Source organism: Miscanthus floridulus, chromosome 8 (assembly GCF_019320115.1).
Source record: "Miscanthus floridulus cultivar M001 chromosome 8, ASM1932011v1, whole genome shotgun sequence".
Lineage (NCBI taxonomy): Eukaryota > Viridiplantae > Streptophyta > Magnoliopsida > Poales > Poaceae > Miscanthus > Miscanthus floridulus.
Window position 1 is genome coordinate 102785607 of NC_089587.1, and position 19785 is coordinate 102805391.

Consider the following 19785-nt stretch of genomic DNA (forward strand, 5'->3'; position numbering starts at 1 on the left):
ATTGCATATCTCCTAGTACATGAGATAATTTTTTTGTTGGCGTCACAAAATACTTCTAACAAAAAACCATATCAGGTGTTCCAATCTAAACTCATCTTTTAAACTACTAGGTGAGGTCCAAAAAACTAGCTTCAAATTGTGGGACAAAAGTCCCAACTAGGAGACGAGCTTCCTCTACCACTTCGACTTCCATTGTCGTATCTGCCAAACATACCTTGGGCGATCCTCTAAAGTGTTGCTAAAAGCCAAGTCGAAGGTATTATCCTACATTACCACTACAAGATGAAACTCCCTTTTGCAACCCATATATGTGTTGCTAAAAGCCTATATCAACGTTGCAAGGGTCCAAATATGGTCACTTTCCATTCTACACCGTCTTGAAAATAGAAAAGCTCCAATCATGTCTAAAGTAGTACTAGAAACCCATGTTTCCAAATCTTCAGATAGAACTCTTATTAAAGGATCTTGGCAATCTTTGTTCATTTCATCACTCATTCCTGCATAGAAACAACACCACAGTTTTGTAAGTGTGGCATTCATATATATCACTCCTGATCTCCTAAAGTGTCAAGATATCTGAACATCTATGTGGCTGGCTGATTTATGAATCCTACAAGTTACAGAATTTTCTAGAAAAATCATAAGTTGCATAATTGATAGAGTATAGGCTGTAAGCAGTTAAATTATTGTCGATAGGAGATAGTTCAAGCAAGTAGTAGATCCATAATAGTGTCCATGGTCCTCTTCTTAATGAATAACTATCATTCTGCAAGTAAAGGTCTAATTTTCACTTGTACTAAAACAATGGAGGCAAAAAAGGAATACCTGATAAAAAATTTAGACTTCTCAAAGATGTAACAGAGCAAATGACATCTCTTTCAGGTGGCTGGAAGTAATGGTAAGGGAAATAATATATTAAATCACATAGCTATGACCTCACCCCACCAAGGAGAGAGACAATAAAATATGTTGCTCTTTTTTGTGAAAATTATTGTAACAAGTTAACATTGAAATAAATTATAGTAGAAAAGAAAACCTGGTACCTAGCAAAAAAACAAGAAAGGAATACTAGAGAATACAGAACTATTAAGTAAGGTTAATATTCTCCACAGCCTTGGTGGTTTGTCATCTTCCGAATTTAAGAGACCAACAAAAAGAACATAAAATTCTATCAGATAGCAGGACATAAATGTGTCATTCAAACACAACAATACAAAGCCGATTGATATCCATACAAAAATTATGCAGTTGGACTCCTTAAAAAAATTGTGCAGTTGGTGAGCAATAACAGAAGGGAACATTGTGGCATTTAACATTATCACATCAACAGCAGAAAGTCAGGTTAATATGCATAAACTTAGTTATCCTAGAAACCAAATTAACATTACAAATAGGAGAATACGTGAAGGCACGTATGAGCAGTGACAGAACTTATCAACATATACATAATTACAGCTCCCTAACAGACCTAACATAAAAGTTGCATAAGATTAAAAGTTAATGCATCATCTTGAAACCATATTGAATGGAATCATATAATGGGCTTGTGTTTATGAATTCTAAGCACCAATTAAACAGGGAAAATGCATAAACTAAAAAGCATACATACACGATAAAATGGATTATCTGAACTTGGTTCGATTCTGTAGTAATATTATACCGCAGTATCCACCTAACAATGCAAGAGTCAATGATATACATGATAAATAGATTATCTGTGTACATGCTCACCATTCCCCCTGTTTCTGGGTCGATACGTGTAGGCGTCAGACAACCACATCTAGTTAGCTGCTTTCTGCAATGCTCCCGTAGCTACAGTGTCCTTTGTGCGAGGCGGCCAAAATTACGACACATCCACTCACTGATATGCAAAATTAGAAGAAGAAAAAAACAAGCCGAGGGAATCAGGCAAAAATTAGGGACCTAGGAGGCCAGGAGCACCTTCAACTAGATCTAGCTAATTGATGGTAGAGGCACAAGGATGTAATGATGCTGGGTAGAGGAACGGATCACATACCTGCACACATTCTGCCTCCGCCTGGTTTTCCGATTTTCTGCCCAGCGCCACCGTATTGCTGGTCGGTGGCTCGACGCTGCTCCAGCAGCCAACCGGCTACTGCCCTTTCATGCCGCCAGATCTGGCCGAGCGGCAACTGGGGATCCCGACCGAGAGCGGAATGAGGAGCGCTGGGCAAGGACGCAGGGATAGCGCCGCCGCCCAACGTCGCACGCCGGGCGAGCGCCCGAGCCAAGATCCACCGAGGGGCCGTCACCGGTTCTCGTGAAATTTTTCCTCCATCTCCGAGCAGTTGCCGCCAACACACACGAGTAAATGAGAGGGGGAGGGAGCCAAATTTTATAAAGGAGAAGATAAGTTGATTGGCGCGGCCATGGGTTACAAAATTTAATATCGCGCCAGAAGAGAGAAGCAGAGATTCTAGTATATATATACATGAACTAGTTTATTTTAAAATATATTTGTGGCTATATATGTGACCAAGCATACATATAAAGATTAAAATTTTATTTCTATTTTAAGTCACTTAGTGGTATTTTGTATTTTTAATAATATATCCAACTCTTCTCATAGAATTTTGAAACTTGGAAAGGGACCAAACCACGTTCTTATTAAAAATCAGACGTATTTATATTTTAGCATGGAAATTAATATAATATATTTATTTGGCTATAAAAATAATTTAATTATAATTTCCAATGAAAATATGTATTATAAACATATCTAAATAATTCTATCATGAACAAACATACCAAACTAGTCAAAGTGATATAAGAGCTTTTGTAGCCAAAGTGATATAACAACAACTCCAAAATAGTCATTATATCTAGCATGATACCGGGTTTTGACTATGGTCAAACAACCTCTCTATCTATAATTCCAAAACACCGAATTGTGTATCCCCAGTTCTCGATGACTAGGGGATTTAGCAAGAATGATAAGGGGAACACGAATTTTAATCAGATTTTATTTTTAATAAAAAGTTAATAATAATTCACTAAGGTTATTTTTTCGAAGCATCAAAGTCACTTATCCTTTTCGAACTATTTAAATTTCAGAAAAAATCAATTTCTATCCATCAATGGCTTATGTTCTATAGTGAAGCCAATGATATTGTAGATCGAGTTCGGATTACAAAAGCCAATTCGATCTGATTAGAATTCTGGTGCTAGGCATGCTAATGGGTTAAAACCCCATACTCAATCAAACCCATACCATAACAAATTAACTCCCTTATTCAACCCAACCACCCACCCCATATTTTCTGCATATGTTTGGTTGTGGGACTTGCTGGGATGGGTTGGATCCATCCCTTATTTTCTCGAATGGAGTGAACCGTTTCTTGTTTGGTTGTGTGGGTCGGGTCCGTCCCAGTTTCTTGTTTTTGTTGGAGACATATGGGATGTGGGTTGAGATCCCTGCCACATGGCCCCACATGTCAGTCTCTATGCCCTCCTCCTTATTCCTCTCTCAGGCAGTACCTAGCAGCCACGCTGCCGCCCCCACGCCACCTGCGCTCGCCCCACACCTATGCTTAGCCCCACACCCCACACCCCGCGCCTGCGCTCGCACGGCTTGCTCGACCCGCACCGCTGCACTCGGGAAGCTTGCTCAGAGACGCGTCGTCGCTCATGCTCGGCTCGCCACCGCCACCGCTCGGCCTCTGCTTGATCCCACGCCGCCACCCCTACTCAGCCCTGTGCTGCCTGAGTCCGCTCGGCCCCACATCGGAAGCCGAACCCCAAAAATAAAAGCTCGCATTCACACCATAAATTTTTGTTAAAATTGACTAAAATTTGTTAAATAAGATTCAAAATGCCATTAAGCTAGTTTGTTAATATATGTATACTATGATATATTAAAAATTCAACATCAACACATGTGTTCAACCCATTCAAACCCACAAAAAAAATAATCCAATCCCAACCCATCCAACCCAATTTTTTATTAAACCCAACCCAACCCAATCGCTAAGAAAATTAATCCAATGGATAGATAGGGTTTGCAAAAATATGTTTATTTTTAAAACAAATACAATATTTATTCTAACATGCATTTGAAGATCATATACAAATATTATTGAAAATGCACATATTTATATATTTTATCACCGTCAGGTTCCTCGCTCGTCGCTCCTCATAGAAGGGACCATATTCAGCATGTTCACTTGTTGGTTTTAGTCAGGACTTATCAGCCAGACAACAATGTTTTCCTTTCATAACAAACCAGCACCAGTCAAGCTTATCAACCTAAAAATCAACCAACGAACGGGCCGATTGACGAGGACGTACTTCTATCATAATAGCACTCACCAGCTAGCTCTCTCACCTTGAGGTAGCCCTAGTTATATACAGCAACTATATCCTACATGTAGCAACGTATGGACACATTTCCTATTTTTGAAAAAAATAAAGAAATAATTCCATAACATGATTTTAAAATAATATTAGTTTGGAACAATAAAGTACATTATTTCCATCATACCTAATTACTATACACTAACCCACCAATCATTCTAAAATCTTGAGAGGCAAACAAATAATTCTCAGAAGGCATGCAAAAAGTTAAATTAACACCTATATCAGACTAGGATTTAACTGAATACATAATACTACACGACTGCAGCCTTCGATTGTTAAAAATTTTAGCCAAAAATCAAACTCCCGTCTTCGAGCCTGGTCGCTAGTTGGTTTCTAGACTGATAAGTCCGATTAATACTGATTTGTTGTTAGAGAAAAATATCATTGGCTGACTGATAAACCCTAGCTGCTGCCAACGCCACTACACCATAGGATTCGAATCGCCAAATCTCCGGTACTTCCCGCCGTCCATAGCTCGGCACCGCACGCCCCAAATTTGACTCCCTCTCTACCCTCCATCAAAATCGCTCCTTTCCAGTCCACCACTCGCTCCTTTCCAGTCCACCACCCACACCCCCACTTCTGCCTCTTGGGTGGACGGGAGCCCCTCATCCCCTTCCTCTACGGCCGCCGCCCCAAATCCCAACCTCTTTGGACGATGGGCGCCCTCATGGCCTCACCCCTTCCTCTGATCCTCTCCCTACCCTGACCGATAGATCAAGACTTCACCACCTGGTGGCCATCGCCTTTGCTCTTCCCGACCAGATCCACACTATGGCGGCCTTCTATTTCTGCCTCAGACCAGCCGCATCCCGGCCACCACGAAGAGCTTCATGGAGTCACCGTGTGCCAGGTTCGCCACACACCAATAGTGGCTCAACATCAGGCAGGGGCATCCACGTTGAGTGCCAATCACCACTTCATCACATTCGGTAGTCGATCTGGCCATCAATCCGTGGCTTCCTCTGCCGGTGAGAATCCCCTGGATCCCATATCTCTTCGACTCTTCCCCATGACTTTTGGTTGGGGTTCCATGCTTTTCATTAGGACCTAGTAGGTTGTGTTTTGTCTGTCTGGAAGGCGTTCGATAAAATGAGCATGTGCAACTTGCAGATTTATGAACATTCCCCTATGATATGTGCAGCCATGACGGCTACATTGTTAGTGAAAATATAATCAATTTGTACCTTTTTTATTTTAATAGACATTTGCATTTGGATACATCATAACTATCATGTCTTGTACATCATAACTATCATGTCTTGTTAAAATTCTATAGTATGTGTTTCCAAAGAACAACAGTATTCCCATTCATAGATCAGTGTAGAATATAGTGAAGTGTACTTTGGGCTTAGGATTGTACTAATGGACATGCAGTTCCTTGTGATAATTGCTTGTATGTGCTTCTCTCTACTTGGATTTTGCAAACCTAGACATGCTTAGACTTGCATATTAATCTAATGCCAAGTGTTACCACTTGCCATGGCACAAATTGTGTCCCAAGTCCTGTCTAGCCATGATATGCAATTTCTTTGTTAGTGAATTGGATGAAGTTGATTTTTTTAGAGTTCTCGTCTTAGTATATTGCTTAGTTTTGCAATAGAATCGGTCTCTGTTTTAGCTGGTAGCATCAACAGCCTATCTGATATCTCCCTACATCATAACTCTAAGAAAATAATCTCTCTCTCCTTGCTCAAGGCTTGGTTGCTTGAAGGCTTATTTAATTGACTGAAATGCGGAATGAATGAGGTACTGAAAGTTTATAGTTTACCTTTGCTTGTATTGTGACTTGACAGATAACTGAGGTTCGGTAGTTGTGACGTAAGAAGCATGCTGAATGGAAGTGAGCTTCAATTTGAAAGCAAGTATGATTGCACCTGTCTAATGATTTCTGCTCATGTACCCTTTATGTCATTTTAGGACGTGCTATCTATGTGTTGCAATTGAGATCCTGTGATCCCTTATAAAATTTAAAAGCAAGTATAAATTGATGCAGTAGTAGCAGTTTAAATGAAGCAACCCCATGAGTTTTATGAATTTTATCTTAGGATGTCCTTACGTGCAAGATGTTTTGCTGAAGCTATTATGTAGTAGAGTTGTTCTTTTTTTATCTTATTTTCATTGGTAAATAAATTTGTTTTTTTTGTTTATGCAGGCATTAATCATAATCTCAGTTTCCCTTCTAGCTGTCCAGAGCTTATCTGATATATCTCCTTTGTTCCTCATTGATTTGCTAGGGTCTTGTCTGAAATTTGAAGGGTTGGGAATCTCTCTCAACTTTTACACAATCCAATGATTACTGCTCTGATTATTTCTTTTCATTCATATGCTTAATGCCTCATCTTTCTGTTCTTTACTGGGATCGAAAGAGGCCCCTCTAGTCTGGACTGCTGCTACCAACTAATGGTGTCTGTTTTACAGTTCTCATATGATCACTTTGTTTAATTTCATATACAAATGATAGGTTAGTGACAAGTTTGTTTTAAGACAAAGCAAATAATTGATCACTGTCTCCTTGATTAAGCAATCAAATCAAAAGGCCAAAGTAATGTAATAACTCTGTTGTCGTTACTTTCATTACCTTTCTTTGGCCTTGGATTGCATATGTTCTGCAGTACACACAAGTTTTCCTGCTTGCTCGGCTTAGTTAACATCATGCTGCCCATGAACTGAAAACATGAGAACCTTTATAAGCTTCTGCTTCTGCTAACCAATCATGATCATGCCAGCTTGTTATAATGTTACAGTCTAATTTAACTTGTCGAGTGTTTTAGTTGGACCTTTGTAGGAGATGCAACCAATACTATGAGCCTCTGGGATTTTAAAGAACCTATAGAAAGGAGCAGTCCAGACGAAAGTAAAGGTAAATTTAACATCTTGTTAATTACAGAATTTTCATTGGAACTCGATTTTTTAAGTTGTTTGCTGAAATCAAGTGCCATCATGAGCTGCATATTAAACTTGCAGCTGCCTATGAACTGAAGATATGGATTAGTGTAGTATTTATCAACAAGTCGGTAATGCATAGGTGAATTTTTTTTGCCACTCTACTACCTCTGCATGTTTCTGTATCAGCTTTGAAATTGTATATGGTTTTCGTATATGTTGTCAGTGTGAATGTTTTTTTTTGTATATACCTGATTGTCTTCTAGGCTTGATAAAATCAAATAAAAATCATATGGTAGATGTTCTCATTGTGGATGTTCTTAAATGAAGATCAATGTTGTAGAGCATTTTTTTATCATATAGCTTTTGATGAGGAATTTTACTTTTCAATGATTCTACAAATTTGCAAACCTATTAGTCTTTAGTTTAAGATTCTAAATTGCTTACTTTGTTGAGTCCATGTTGCCAAAATAGTACAATTACAATTTATCTGATGCATATACCAATGTTAATTATTCTTTCCAGGAGCAAGATAGAGTTTGAGTGGAGTGCACAACTGATGGACGGTTAATGTCAAGCCAACCTTTGCTACATTGCTACACATAGCTTATTACATTTTGAACTATTCAAAGTAGCTACTGTGCGTCAGATGCCTTATGTGTTTCAGTTGATGTGCATGTGTTATCAACTAAGTTTGACATTGGATGTGGTTTCATTAATGAGTTGTACGAACAAAGCATATTTTGGATTAATGGATGTCTAAATGCTTCTTTCATCATATATTGTTTGTCATGCAATTATTGTTTGAAGCAAACAAAGCGTTGCAATATGGACTATCGACAAAATAATTTGGCATTGCAATATATGATATATCAACAAACAAACGGTGTTGCAAAAAACATCATACCAACGGAATAGTGGGTATTGCAATAGAGTCTCCAAACTGTAGCAACACAATAGTTAGTGTGGCAATAGAGGGTCCAACAATAGCAACCAGTATTGATCATTGCAATAGAGAGGCAACCTCTAACAACCAAACATTTATCGTGGCAATAGACGGATGCACCTATAGAAACCACAATGTTTAGTGTTGCAATAGAGAGGCTACCTCTAGCAACTAAATATTTATCGTGGCAATAGACGGTTCCACCTATAGCAACCACCGAGATAGCGTGGCAACAAAGGGTCCATCTATTGCAATGCTATTGATGCCTGGCAATACGATCTATTGCAACACCAAATATCGTTGCTAGTGCACCTATTGCCACACTTTGGGTTCGTGGCAATAGGTATTTCTGGTGTTGCAATAGGGGAAAATGTATTGCAACACCAAAGAGAGTCGTTGGGCAAACCTTTCCCCATGGTTACTATGGCAACGCCAGCAAACAAAAAATTTTCGTCGCAATTTTGTCTTTCGCAACCATTTTTGGTATATTGCAACGCTTTTAGGCCATTGCATCAGGGGTAAAACCTTGTAGTGAACACAAGATGAGGATCACACAAGCCACGAGCAATTCACTAGAATACCTTTTGGCTTTCCACCGGGGAAAGGTCAAGAACCTGTCACAATCACCATGATCGGAGCTGGAGACAATCACCAACCTCCGCTCAACGATCTTCACTGCTCCAAGCCCTCTAGGTGGCGGCAACCACCAAGAGTAACAAGCGAATCCTACAGCGAAACATGAACACCAAGTGCCTCTAGATGCAAACACTCAAGCAATGCACTTGGATTCACTTCCAATCTCACAAAGATGATGAATCTATGATGGAGATGAGTGGGAGGGCTTTGGATAAGCTCACAAGGTTGCTATATCAATGCAAATGGCCAATAGAGTGAGCTTGAGCCGGTCATGGGGCTTAAATAGAAGCCCCCATGAAATAGAGTCGTTGTACCCTTCACTGGGCACAACACGGGGTGACCGGACGCTAAGGTCAGATCGATCGGACACAGGACCCCAGCGTCCGGTCACCCGTTGCTTGCCACGTGTCATCAGCTTCAAACGATGTTCGCCCGATCTCAATGGTCAAGTGATGAGCAGACACACTGCTCGAAGTGACCGAAGGCTCCAACACCAGTGTCCGGTCATTTCTAGTAAGGATTCAGAGGCGATCAGACGCGTCAGTTGGATCATGACCGAACACAGGACCCCTATGTCCGGTCAATTCCAGTAAGCCTCCACTCATGATCGAATGCGTCCGGTCATGCCCGATAGGACTCACCCAGCATATGGTCATTCAATGTCTCCTCTATGCGCTGCCATGACAGTAGGACCAGACGCACTCATCCAGCGTCCAGTCACAAAGTGACCCAGCGTTCGATCACTCTGTGAATTCTTGTATTTTCTATAGGGCACCGGTGGCACCGTCAGACTGTCCGCACTCTACGGGCAAACACTCCGCTGGTGAAGTTTCTTACCCTTGCTCAAATGTGCCAACCACTAAGTGTATCACTTTGTGCACATGTGTGTTAGCATATTTTCACAAACATTTTCAAGGGTGTTAGGACTCCACTAGATCCTAAATGCATATGCAATGAGTTAGAGCATCTAGTGGCACTTTGATAACCGTATTTTGATATGAGTTTCACCCCTCTTAATAGTATGGCTATCGATCCTAAATGTGATCACACTCACTAAGTGTCTCGATCACCAAAAATAAAAATGGCTCTTACCACTTATACATTTGCCTTGAGCCTTTTGTTTTTCTCTTTCTTCTTTTCAAGTCCAAGCACTTGATCATCACCATGGCATCACCATCATCATATCATGATCTTCATTTGCTTCACCACTTGGAATGTGCTACCTATTTCATGATCACTTGAAAAACTAGGTTAGCACTTAGGGTTTCATCAATTTACCAAAACCAAACTAGAGCTTTCACCGAGCCGTCCGATCAACTTGGGTGACCCGTTGGCCTCTTCTCGCTAGAGATTTCACCGGTGGGCCCCTCCAAACCCTTCCTTGATGGCTCGAGTGGTAGGTTCGGGAAACTTTTACCGGATATGTTTGAGTGGAATCCGGGTCCATCGTTCATGATGGAGTTGGCATAACCCGCATGAGGCATTCCACTGCTCCTTACCGGTCTCCTGTCAGTGACCTGAGCCATCCGATTGACTTAGGTGACCCACTAGCACAAGACTTACCTACAGAGATAGAGGATGAGATCATCCCCCCAAGAAATTAGTTAGGCAGATAAGCCAGGCGACAAACTCGTAATAAGTGGACAAGCTCTTAAATTTTGTTATGGACAAACAGATTTTTAGCCTCTCCCCTTTTTGTATAAAAAGGTTAATGCGTTCTGACCCTTTCCATTGTTAAGGCTGTAAAGCTCGGGGTGCGGATGAACAAACTCTGATCATGCTGGTGATAAAAAATGCCATAGCAGCTGGGCGTAGGTTTGTTGCAATCCGACCAGTTTTCCTTAGCGTTCGTTTCTGCGACTATAGCTTCTAGATCTTAACGTGAGAGACGGTTGGGCACGGAGAATGTTCGCTAGGTGGATATACTCTTAAATACGTATCGACTCTTTTTGTAGTTAAGGCTAAAAAGCTCGAGGTGCGGAAAAAACTCTAATCACGCCGGTGAGCAAAAATATCATAGCCGCAGGGGCGTAGATTTCTTGCAGTCCGACCAGTTTTACCTAGTGTTTGTTTCCACGACCTTCGCTTCTAGGTCTTAAGGTGAGAAAGAGTTGGGCATAGACAATGTCTACCGGATAGATATGCTCTTATCAGCCCCCGAGTGAGGCCCGACCCCCTGTCGCTACTAGGGTCGGGTGTCACTAAAGATCGAGGAGTTGATAGCAAAACTGATAAGAGAAAGTGTGCGTAAATTAAGGGTAAAAGCGACGTAGTTGTTCGATGTTCCAGGCGATGATGAAGACTTCACCGTCGATAGTCCTAAGCTTGTAGGTGCCTGCTCGGAGCACCTCCATAATGACATATGGTCCCTCCCATGGCAGAGAGAGCTTATGGTAGTTCTTGTTGCTCTAGGCAAGGCCAAGCACCAAGTCCTCGACGTTGAAGGTCTGACCCCGCACTTGACGGCTATGGTACCGGCGCAATGCTTACTAGTACTTGGCCGAGCGGAGGAGGGCAACATCACATGCTTCATCTAGCTGGTCTATGGCATCCTTGAGGGATGCCTTGGCTCCCTATTCATCATATGCCCTGTCCCTCGGTGCTCCATAATCGAGGTCGGTCGGGAGGATAGCCTCGAAACCGTAGACCATAAAGAATGGCGTGTAGCCGGTGGCCTAGCTAGGGGTCATCCTCAGGCTCCAGACCACCATGGGAACCACTTTATGAGGATGCAGTCCTTGTATAGGTGCTCGACGATGAAAGCATGGTTTAGGCATGGCCCTTCGAGCAGCTTCTCGAAGTGGTTTAGGGTACCCTCGGTGGGCTTCTAACCCACCTTATGGTCAGTGGAGGCCATGAGCGAGCCCTCATGGTGTTGCTTGTTCTTATTCTTGCTAGGATGGTTGGAGGCGCCTTCATTGGCATCCTCATCCCACTTAGCCTTGCCTTTGAGGCGGTCGAAAATCACCCCGATCACCTCCTTGCCTGAGGCGTGGCTGGTGGCGATATCGAGCAGCTCTTTGGTGGTTCATGGGCCCTTATGTCCTAGCTTGTGAACTAGGGACTCATAGGTGTGAAAGGGATAATGATCCCTAAGAGGGGGGTGAATTAGACAACTTAAAAATCTAACTCTAAACTATGGCCTCTTTTTCTAACCCTAGCAAAACCTATACAAAAGATAAACTATCTAAATATGTAACTATGGTTTTACTAGTATGTTGCTATCTCTACCACAAAAAGAGTAATAAAATCAATGTAAATGCGAAAGCTAAAGAGCAACGTAGAGATATACAAACTCCCATCGACGACTCTGATATTTTTATCGAGGTATCGAGAAGCGCACAAGCTTCCCCCTAGTTCTCATTGGAGCCCCTTGCAAGGAATTCCCCGCAAGGGCCAAGCTCCCGGTCGGATAACTTTGTGGATAGCCTTGAGCCTTCCCCATGCGCAAGTGGGTCTCCGATGTGCCTTCTAGCAAGGCTCTCCCGGATGCTCCCCACCGTCTTCACTATCAAGCTTCTGGCCAAAACACCGCGGGCCTTGTTCCCTCTGGTACATGGTGGTGGCCACACCACAAATGTGGTTGGTGTGATCTCGCAAGACTACAAGCCCCTTTAATGTACAACAATGGTGCTTGTAAGCACCGAGTGATAAGAGGTATGCAAACCTCACTAAACACTAGGCCTAAACCTAGAGCAAGCACATAAGCGATGGTCAAATCAACCTAAGCACTTTGCAAAGCACCTACGCTAATCACCTAATAAAACACTAAGCACTATGCAAGTGGAGATCACTAAAATGGTGTATCAACACCCTTGATATGTTTCCTTAGCTCCACTCTTACCAAATGGCCGGTTGGGGTTGTATTTATAAGCCCCACTGAGAAAGTAGCCATTGGGGACGAAGTCTCGCTTTTCCGCTACTGACCGGACGCTGATCACATCCTAACCGGACACGTCCGATCATCTCGATCGTTAGAGCTACGATCAACTGATCGAACGCTGCCAGCGTCCGGTCATATGCCACCGGACACGTTCAGTCGCAAGTTCGTCGCTCTAGAACCTCTTTGTACTCAATCGGACGCTGTTGTCCTACGTCCGATCGATTTGCCGCTAGCATCTGGTCAATGCTGAATGTATTACCGGACTAATGAATAGTGACATCTGTGCGTCTGGTCAATTTGCTTGTCCAGCGTTCGGTCGCTGCTGTTGACGCCTGCTATTGCCAAGTCACTGATCGAAGCATCTAGTCACTTTTCTCTAGTGTCCGGTCCAGGGTCCGGTCACCTCTATGAGCTCATTTCTTCATGATCTTGCGTGCGGCTTGGTTCTTATCTTCGTGCTTGGACTTTGCTTGATATCTTAGGTCTTCTCTTGTGCTCCTAAGGTCTTGCTTGTGGTGTTGATCATCGGATCATCACGTCGCCTTCATCCAAGTCACGTCTTACACCCTATTGAACTACAAAATAAACATTTGTAAATTTATTAGTCCAATTTGGTTATGTTGGTCATCAAACACCAAAATTCAAAGTAAATGGGCATAGGGTCCATTTTCCTTATAAGGTGGTCCCAGACAGGAAAGCTCCTATGACGTCAACGTCGGCGACGTTGGGCAGCTCGTTGCACTACCAGGAGAAGCACCGGATGTACCCACGAAGAGTCTCCTCAGACTTCTATCGGTAGTTTTTGAGATCCCATAGGTTCCTAGGATGGCGTATGTGCCCTAGAAGTTTCCCACGAAGATATCTTTTAGGTCCGCCCAACTTTGGATTCGGTTGGGCGGAAGGTGTTTCAACCATGTTCGCGTCGAATCACCCAGGAACAATGGAAGATTGTGGATAATAAAATCGTCATTATCCATTCCATTAGCTGGCAAGCAAGCCAATAATCCTCGAGCCACAGTCCGGAGTTCGTTTCCTTAGAGTATTTCGGGATGTTGGTCGGCGGTCGGTACCGTAGTGGAAAGATGACATTGAGGATGTGTCGGCCAAAGGTCGGAGGTCCCAGCAAGTCAGGGCTCGAGCTTTGGTCCTCACCGCTGTCATAGCATCTGCCATGACGAGGGTGGTAGCCATGGCAAGCCTCCTCCCTCGCATCACCGTAGGTATGCCCGCATGCGTCGAGGGAGTTGTGCGCATCACGGTGGAGGCCAAGATGCTCATGCATTGAGACCGCGGTGCACGGCCTACCGCCTGGCTATGCCTAGTGGATAGACACATCCCTGTTGGGTTGCTCTGAGGGCGCGCGCTGGCTGGCGTCAAGCTCGTGTTGTTGGGACAACAAGCTTACTGCCTGTTGCACCGCCACATGCTCGAATAGTGTGTGAATCTCGTGATGGGCCCGACAATCCTCGAGTGTCATAGGCCCTGAAAGCCACCAGAGCAAGGCCACCATAGTAGTGATGTTCTGGCTTGCCTAGGTGAAGTGTGGGAGGGCTTTGTCGTCCTCGATGATCCTCTGGTACACGTCGCGGGCCACGACACGCGCACGCCCACCATCTCCATGGCGCTCGATCTCTCGTTCGAGCACCACGTGTTCCTGCTTGAACTAGAGTCATGCTTCCTCGAGCTCTTGGTGCCAGGCCTTCAGCTGCTCTACCTACAGGTGAGGTGGGGCCCCTACATCTCCCTTGACCTCGTCATCGAAGCCATTCATCAGGGTAGCCTCTCCCTCGTGGTTGCTTTCGATGTACCCCTCGAGGGTACCTACCATGAAACATTCACGGGAGGGGTGATGGCTCCTCCTGTTGGAGTCAGAGTTGGAGGGCAACTCCGAATCTCCTATGAGGAGGTCGTGGAAAGATTCTATGATATATTCGGTCATCCCCATGAACTCGTCATTCGTGGGGGATGGGGGCGTGCGTTGCACCACAAGGTAGCCAACGCTCTTAGTGGCATTGCGTAGAACGAACGGGAGCGCTATCAGGGCGCTCTGGATGAGGTATTCTAGGAAAAACGGCTCTCCTCTGGCAAGCTACATCATGACATTGGTGAATGAGAAGGTGAGGCGGCCTAGGTCCTCCCAGGATGGTCGGGGTCCTAGGAAGGCACTGAGCTAGCGTTCTAGCCTCCCATAATTGAAGTCGAGGAGCTGGTCGCTCCCGGGGGCGTGGGCCTCTAGTGCGTGCAGCCGCAGCTCCTTAAGCGCCTTGACAATCGCGTCGAGGCCGGTGGAGTGGAGAGGTTGGATGGCGACGGGAGCCTGCACTAACTCTCCCCCATCGTGACAATGAAGTCTAGGTTCCCGAAGCGCACGTGCGCGCTCGGGACCTAGCTAACGCCGTGACTAGCCATCCGAGGCCTGATGTGGACGTCGAGACGCGCAAAAAGCCCCTACCTGGCGCGTCAACTATCGGTGTTTTCGGAACAACGATGAGTAAATTTGTATTTGGGCATCTGGCTCAGATGGTGTGCTCGAAGGATACAAGAGTTTATACTGATTCGAGCGGAACGTCCCTACGTCCAATTTACTGCTACTCGTGTTACCAGCACTTGGTTTGTAGTAGGGTTATAAACAGGCAAGAGAGGAAAATGATCCCAAGTCTCTGGTGAAAGGAATGAACGGGTGCTGAGAGCTCGATCGCTACTCAGCCATGTGCTCATGTCGTGCTCTTGTGTTTTTATCTCGTGGTTCGGTCTTGTGCCGATATGGATCGATCTTCTTCGTGGGGCGCCCTGCTTTCCCTTTTATAGGACAACGGGAAAGCGCGGGTTACAGTGGAGAAAAAGGAGAAGAACGAAAGAGAGGAAGGCTTTCAGGATCGCTGGGTCCTTTTTCTCCTTCATGCGGATCCCGCCGATCCTGTAGATGTCAACAGGGATGGCTCCACGCCGCGGTACTGTCTGTCACTAATGCCATGCGCAGGCGTCATCTGCCGGGTGTTCCATCCCGTCCCGACGGACGTCGTGGTGAACTGACACGCCTGTCGGCGTTCGTACGAGGGTTAGGCAGAACAACACCTATACGTCCGACACCGTTCTTGATGTGAATCCTCAGGTATGGCCCGTCATGGCCTCGGGTTACATCGAGTCGTGCATGTCTCTTCCCTAGTGTCACAATTTTGACCCAGGCCCATACGCCTGGACCTGGAGTGGTTGGCGGCGATATGGGTCCCCGTTGGGCGAGACGGAGCCCGCGACCCTTGGGGGGTCGGACGAGACGGAGCACGCACCCAACGGTCGGGCGAGATGGAGCCCGCAGCCTTGGGCGAGACCCCCGCAGCCTCGGGGTCGGGCGAGACGGAAATTGTGTCCTTGGGGTCGGGCGAGACGAAGCCCGTACCCGAGGGATCGGACGAGACATGTTAATACGTCTTGCTCTGTCCGCGGAAATCAGCGTGGACATTAACTCCCTTGCTTTGGTTATCCCAAACATCGATACTCGATAACTTTGCTTATATTCAACGCTCATGCCCTTTTCCCCCCTCAAAACCACATTATCGATGGCTTTTCAATGCAAGAAATAGTTTGTGATTTTCATTTTTACTAGAAAAACTCTTTTACTTCCTCGCAAAAAGGAAATAGAGAAGCAAAACTCTTTTAATGAAAGCAAGGGCTGTCGCAAAATGATTTATTTGCTCCAAGAAACATGCTTGAGCTGTCCAGTACAGACTCACCGCGTCCAGATTTGTAATCCTCAGGCTCGCTGCCACCCAGGCCCACCTGTCATCCTCGTTGGGCCTTGGGCCCTGGGCCGAAGCACGTGGGTGCTGAATCAGAGCGGCAACTTATTCATGCGTAGCTGCTAACTATTCCATTCTGGACTGGACCACCGTAGCGTGTGCTGGGCCGATCACGGCGGCCCGACCTGCGAGGACCATCAGCAGCTGGAGCTTCCTTTCTGTCTTTAGGAACAACAGCAGTGTCTGTTATCTCCTAGATAGGAGAACAAAAAAAAAGAACCCATTAGCATATTTTTCTGCATTATCAGGAAGCCACGTCATCCTTCTGCTCCATCAAGAAACTGCTCCATCGCATTTATTCGATCCAGTCGCTACATGCTCCACAGACTGCTTCATCTACCACCGCTACCTTTCGCGTTAAAATCATCCCGCTCTCATCTCGGCCATCACCCTCCGCCTAAGCAAGTGCCCAGGCAAGTGGTCGTATCCTACTTTCTCCTATCCCAAAGGTTAATCTCCCAAAAGTTAATGTTTACAATTTGTCAGATTTCATGATTTCGTGATTCCAGAGATGCTTGCCATGATTTCGTGAATGCACTTTTGCTCTATTGCTCCGAAGGTACTCGACGATTTGCCAAAAAGGGAATATCTGCAGAGTTTGTGCTTCATTGGTCTCTTCCACCTCCCAGCTCCCACAGGTAGACTCTCATCTCATTTACGTTGGATGAGTGTATTTTTTTCCCCCTGTTAATTCTGCTGCTCCATTCCCGGTCCCATGCCTGAATTTTTGTACGCCCATGCCTGTTTTTTTTTTTTTTTTTACATTAGATGACCAACAGCAACGTCTATTTGTTTCCATGCATGTTAACTACAGATTAACCAAAGAATACAATGTACACATTTATGCTTTTTAAAGTAGATTTTCCCCGAAGATGGATGACGCTGAAAATTTTCCGAGACATCCTGGAACCGATTCAGTCTCACGCGGCCGTGGACGCCCCCGTCAAGCTGAAATTTTTTTGAGCAATCGTGGTGCCCATTCAGTTTCACGCGGCCATACATATAGGTATTACACATGCAACATCGACCTCTGCAACCAAAGTATACATTAACTTTTATATAGATGAAGTTAAAAAGTACCAAATCAGGTCAGTAGTAATCCTTCCTCTGTAGCTGAGTATATGTCTACACTATCTGTAACATAATCATACAAGCTGTCATTTTTTGCTGTTAAAATTATCAAGCTATCAATGGCGATGTCCACCTATACAGCAACAACAACCTCAGGCATGGGACCGATTCAAGCAGCAGGGAAACTTTATACGTTACAGGAAATATCCGTCGGTCCCCAGATCTCCAGCACGGGTGAGCCGACCGCTTACCGTGATTTTTTTTTTAATTTTAACACTTTTTCGAAACTAATTTTAAATCTTACATTGTCGGTTTTTTTTAACTAATACTTTTGGCCGCGCCTATTGCCCTAGCGCGGTCAAATGTCTGTGTCATGCCATGCATGGTGGCGCAGCAGAGGGCTGACGTGGCGGCGAGCAGAAGCGCTGACCGCTAACGTGGCAGGGCTCTGCCGCGCCACCGATCTTGGCGCGGTAGTGCCGCGCCCTGATCCGTGGCGCGGCAGAGCCGGGTATAACCCCGTGGCCAGTGCCGCTGCCCGAGCAGCAAGGCCGTCTAGGCGTCGCTCCCGCGCTCGCCCGTCGCCAAGCACGCCGGCCGTCACGCCACGAACGGCGGCAGCCCGACCCTCCATTGTCGCCTCCCTCCCTTCCCTTCCATTCTCCGGCCGCCTCCCTCCCTCCTCGTCCTAGTTCAAGGTAATGACGCACATTTTAATTTCGTTTGAATGGTGGATATGATATTATGAATGGGAGTTAAGGTTAGTAGGAAAATTATGTTTGAGAACTATGGTGAAGATATTAGTTTGATTTAGTTAGAAGTATGTTTGCCATGTATATTTTTGTTGCTATAATTGTTGTTTATAAAATTTTAGTTGCATTGCAAATGATTACATTTTACATTAATTTATCTTGTTTTGATTGATGTTTAATTTGAACCGTTTTATTAGATGGAAGACATGTTTCGAGAGCAGTTATGGCGAAAACGGGGTCGTCCTCGAGAAATGTACCCTGACGAGTCTAGCAAAGATGCTCCCGTCCCTCCTGAACTCCCTATCCCTAATTGTGATTGTGGTCGTCCGGCCGACGTGTTTCAATCGAGACATCCGGACACAGCGGCTCGTTGCTTCTACACGTGCAGTCGTTTTAATGTAAGTAATTGTTTTCACTATCTTTTTCTTTTTCATTTGTATTACTAGATTACTAATATTTTGTTGAATTTTTGTTGTGTACGACCATGAAAGGTGCTTTTTCTTTTAGTGGATCGATGGTGCAGACAAGTTTGACCCAGGTACCTCCTTTTCGACGATTGGTGGAGAGGACGACATCTATGAGAGCACTTCGAGCGGTGGGTTCCACCTCCCCCTAACCCCTCTCCAATGACAGCTAAGGAGAAACACTTAGCCGCAGCTAGACGACTCGAGGAACCTCCTCTGTGCCATTGCGGAGACCGAGCCGTGATAAACCCTGAAAATACGTTGGAATTTGTGTATCCAAACAAGCATAAAGTAAGTGCAAAGTGTATTTGTTGAAATGTTGAGCTATATTTGTCATGTACTAATGTCACGTTATTTAGGTGTATTCAATGGCGAAATGTCGTTTCAAGAAGTGGTTGTATGGTCCTAAGAACAAATGGCCCGAAGAACCTCCAAAAGCAAAACAAAAGAAGAAAGGTTAATTTACAAAGCACCACCAGTCAAGTACGAATGTGGTGTTAAATCTAACTACGGTCTAGTCCCTTCGAAGCTTGAAATAGACCATTATTGCGGCCATATGATTGACTATGATGAGGTTGATTATTTTTGTGGTAACCATGAAATCGTATTTTGTTTATTTTGCTAAGGCATATATGATATAATATATCGTTTGAACAGAGCACAAGGAAATGCAGGTGGGAATGTTATGATGGTCAAGCTAAGTTCTTGGATGAACTGAAGGGGAGGCAAGTAATTGCACGGAAGAGGGGATATGGACCTGACTACGTCAACCTTTTCGTTAAACATCATAAAGACAAGATGCATGAGTTTGCTAGACAGCACGGTATTTGTAACCCAATCGACGTTGGGCTTGTCAAATAGGGATTGGAGAGACAGGTGGCGTTAGAGGAGGAGAGGGCAAGGAAGGAGGCAAGGGAGGAGACAATAGTACAGATGCAGGTCTTGAACGAGCATGTTATTTCATTATGTGTCA

At 44.6% G+C, this 19785-nt stretch overlaps 3 long non-coding RNA genes across 6 annotated transcripts; all 3 read left to right on the forward strand.

Moving 5' to 3' along the window:
* The first annotated feature begins 4942 nt into the window (after positions 1–4942).
* On the forward strand, positions 4943–8041 carry LOC136473120 (uncharacterized). Of its 2 annotated transcripts, XR_010762498.1 has the most exons (5): positions 4943–5348; positions 6174–6242; positions 6533–7240; positions 7345–7405; positions 7789–8041. It is a non-coding gene; the product is annotated as an uncharacterized lncRNA (long non-coding RNA). The 2 variants fall into 2 exon arrangements; XR_010762499.1 differs by lacking the exon at positions 7345–7405.
* Positions 8042–16882: 8841 nt separating this feature from the next.
* On the forward strand, positions 16883–18288 carry LOC136473121 (uncharacterized). 3 transcript variants are annotated; one of them, XR_010762501.1, is made up of 4 exons: positions 16883–17163; positions 17382–17531; positions 17710–17830; positions 17950–18288. It is a non-coding gene; the product is annotated as an uncharacterized lncRNA (long non-coding RNA). The 3 variants fall into 3 exon arrangements; XR_010762500.1 differs by lacking the exon at positions 17950–18288 and having other exon boundaries at positions 17710–17842; XR_010762502.1 differs by lacking the exon at positions 17950–18288 and having other exon boundaries at positions 17385–17531; positions 17710–17842.
* Positions 18289–18553: 265 nt separating this feature from the next.
* On the forward strand, positions 18554–19723 carry LOC136473122 (uncharacterized). The gene is made up of 3 exons (XR_010762503.1): positions 18554–18746; positions 18840–19103; positions 19172–19723. It is a non-coding gene; the product is annotated as an uncharacterized lncRNA (long non-coding RNA).
* The last annotated feature ends 62 nt before the right edge of the window (positions 19724–19785 follow it).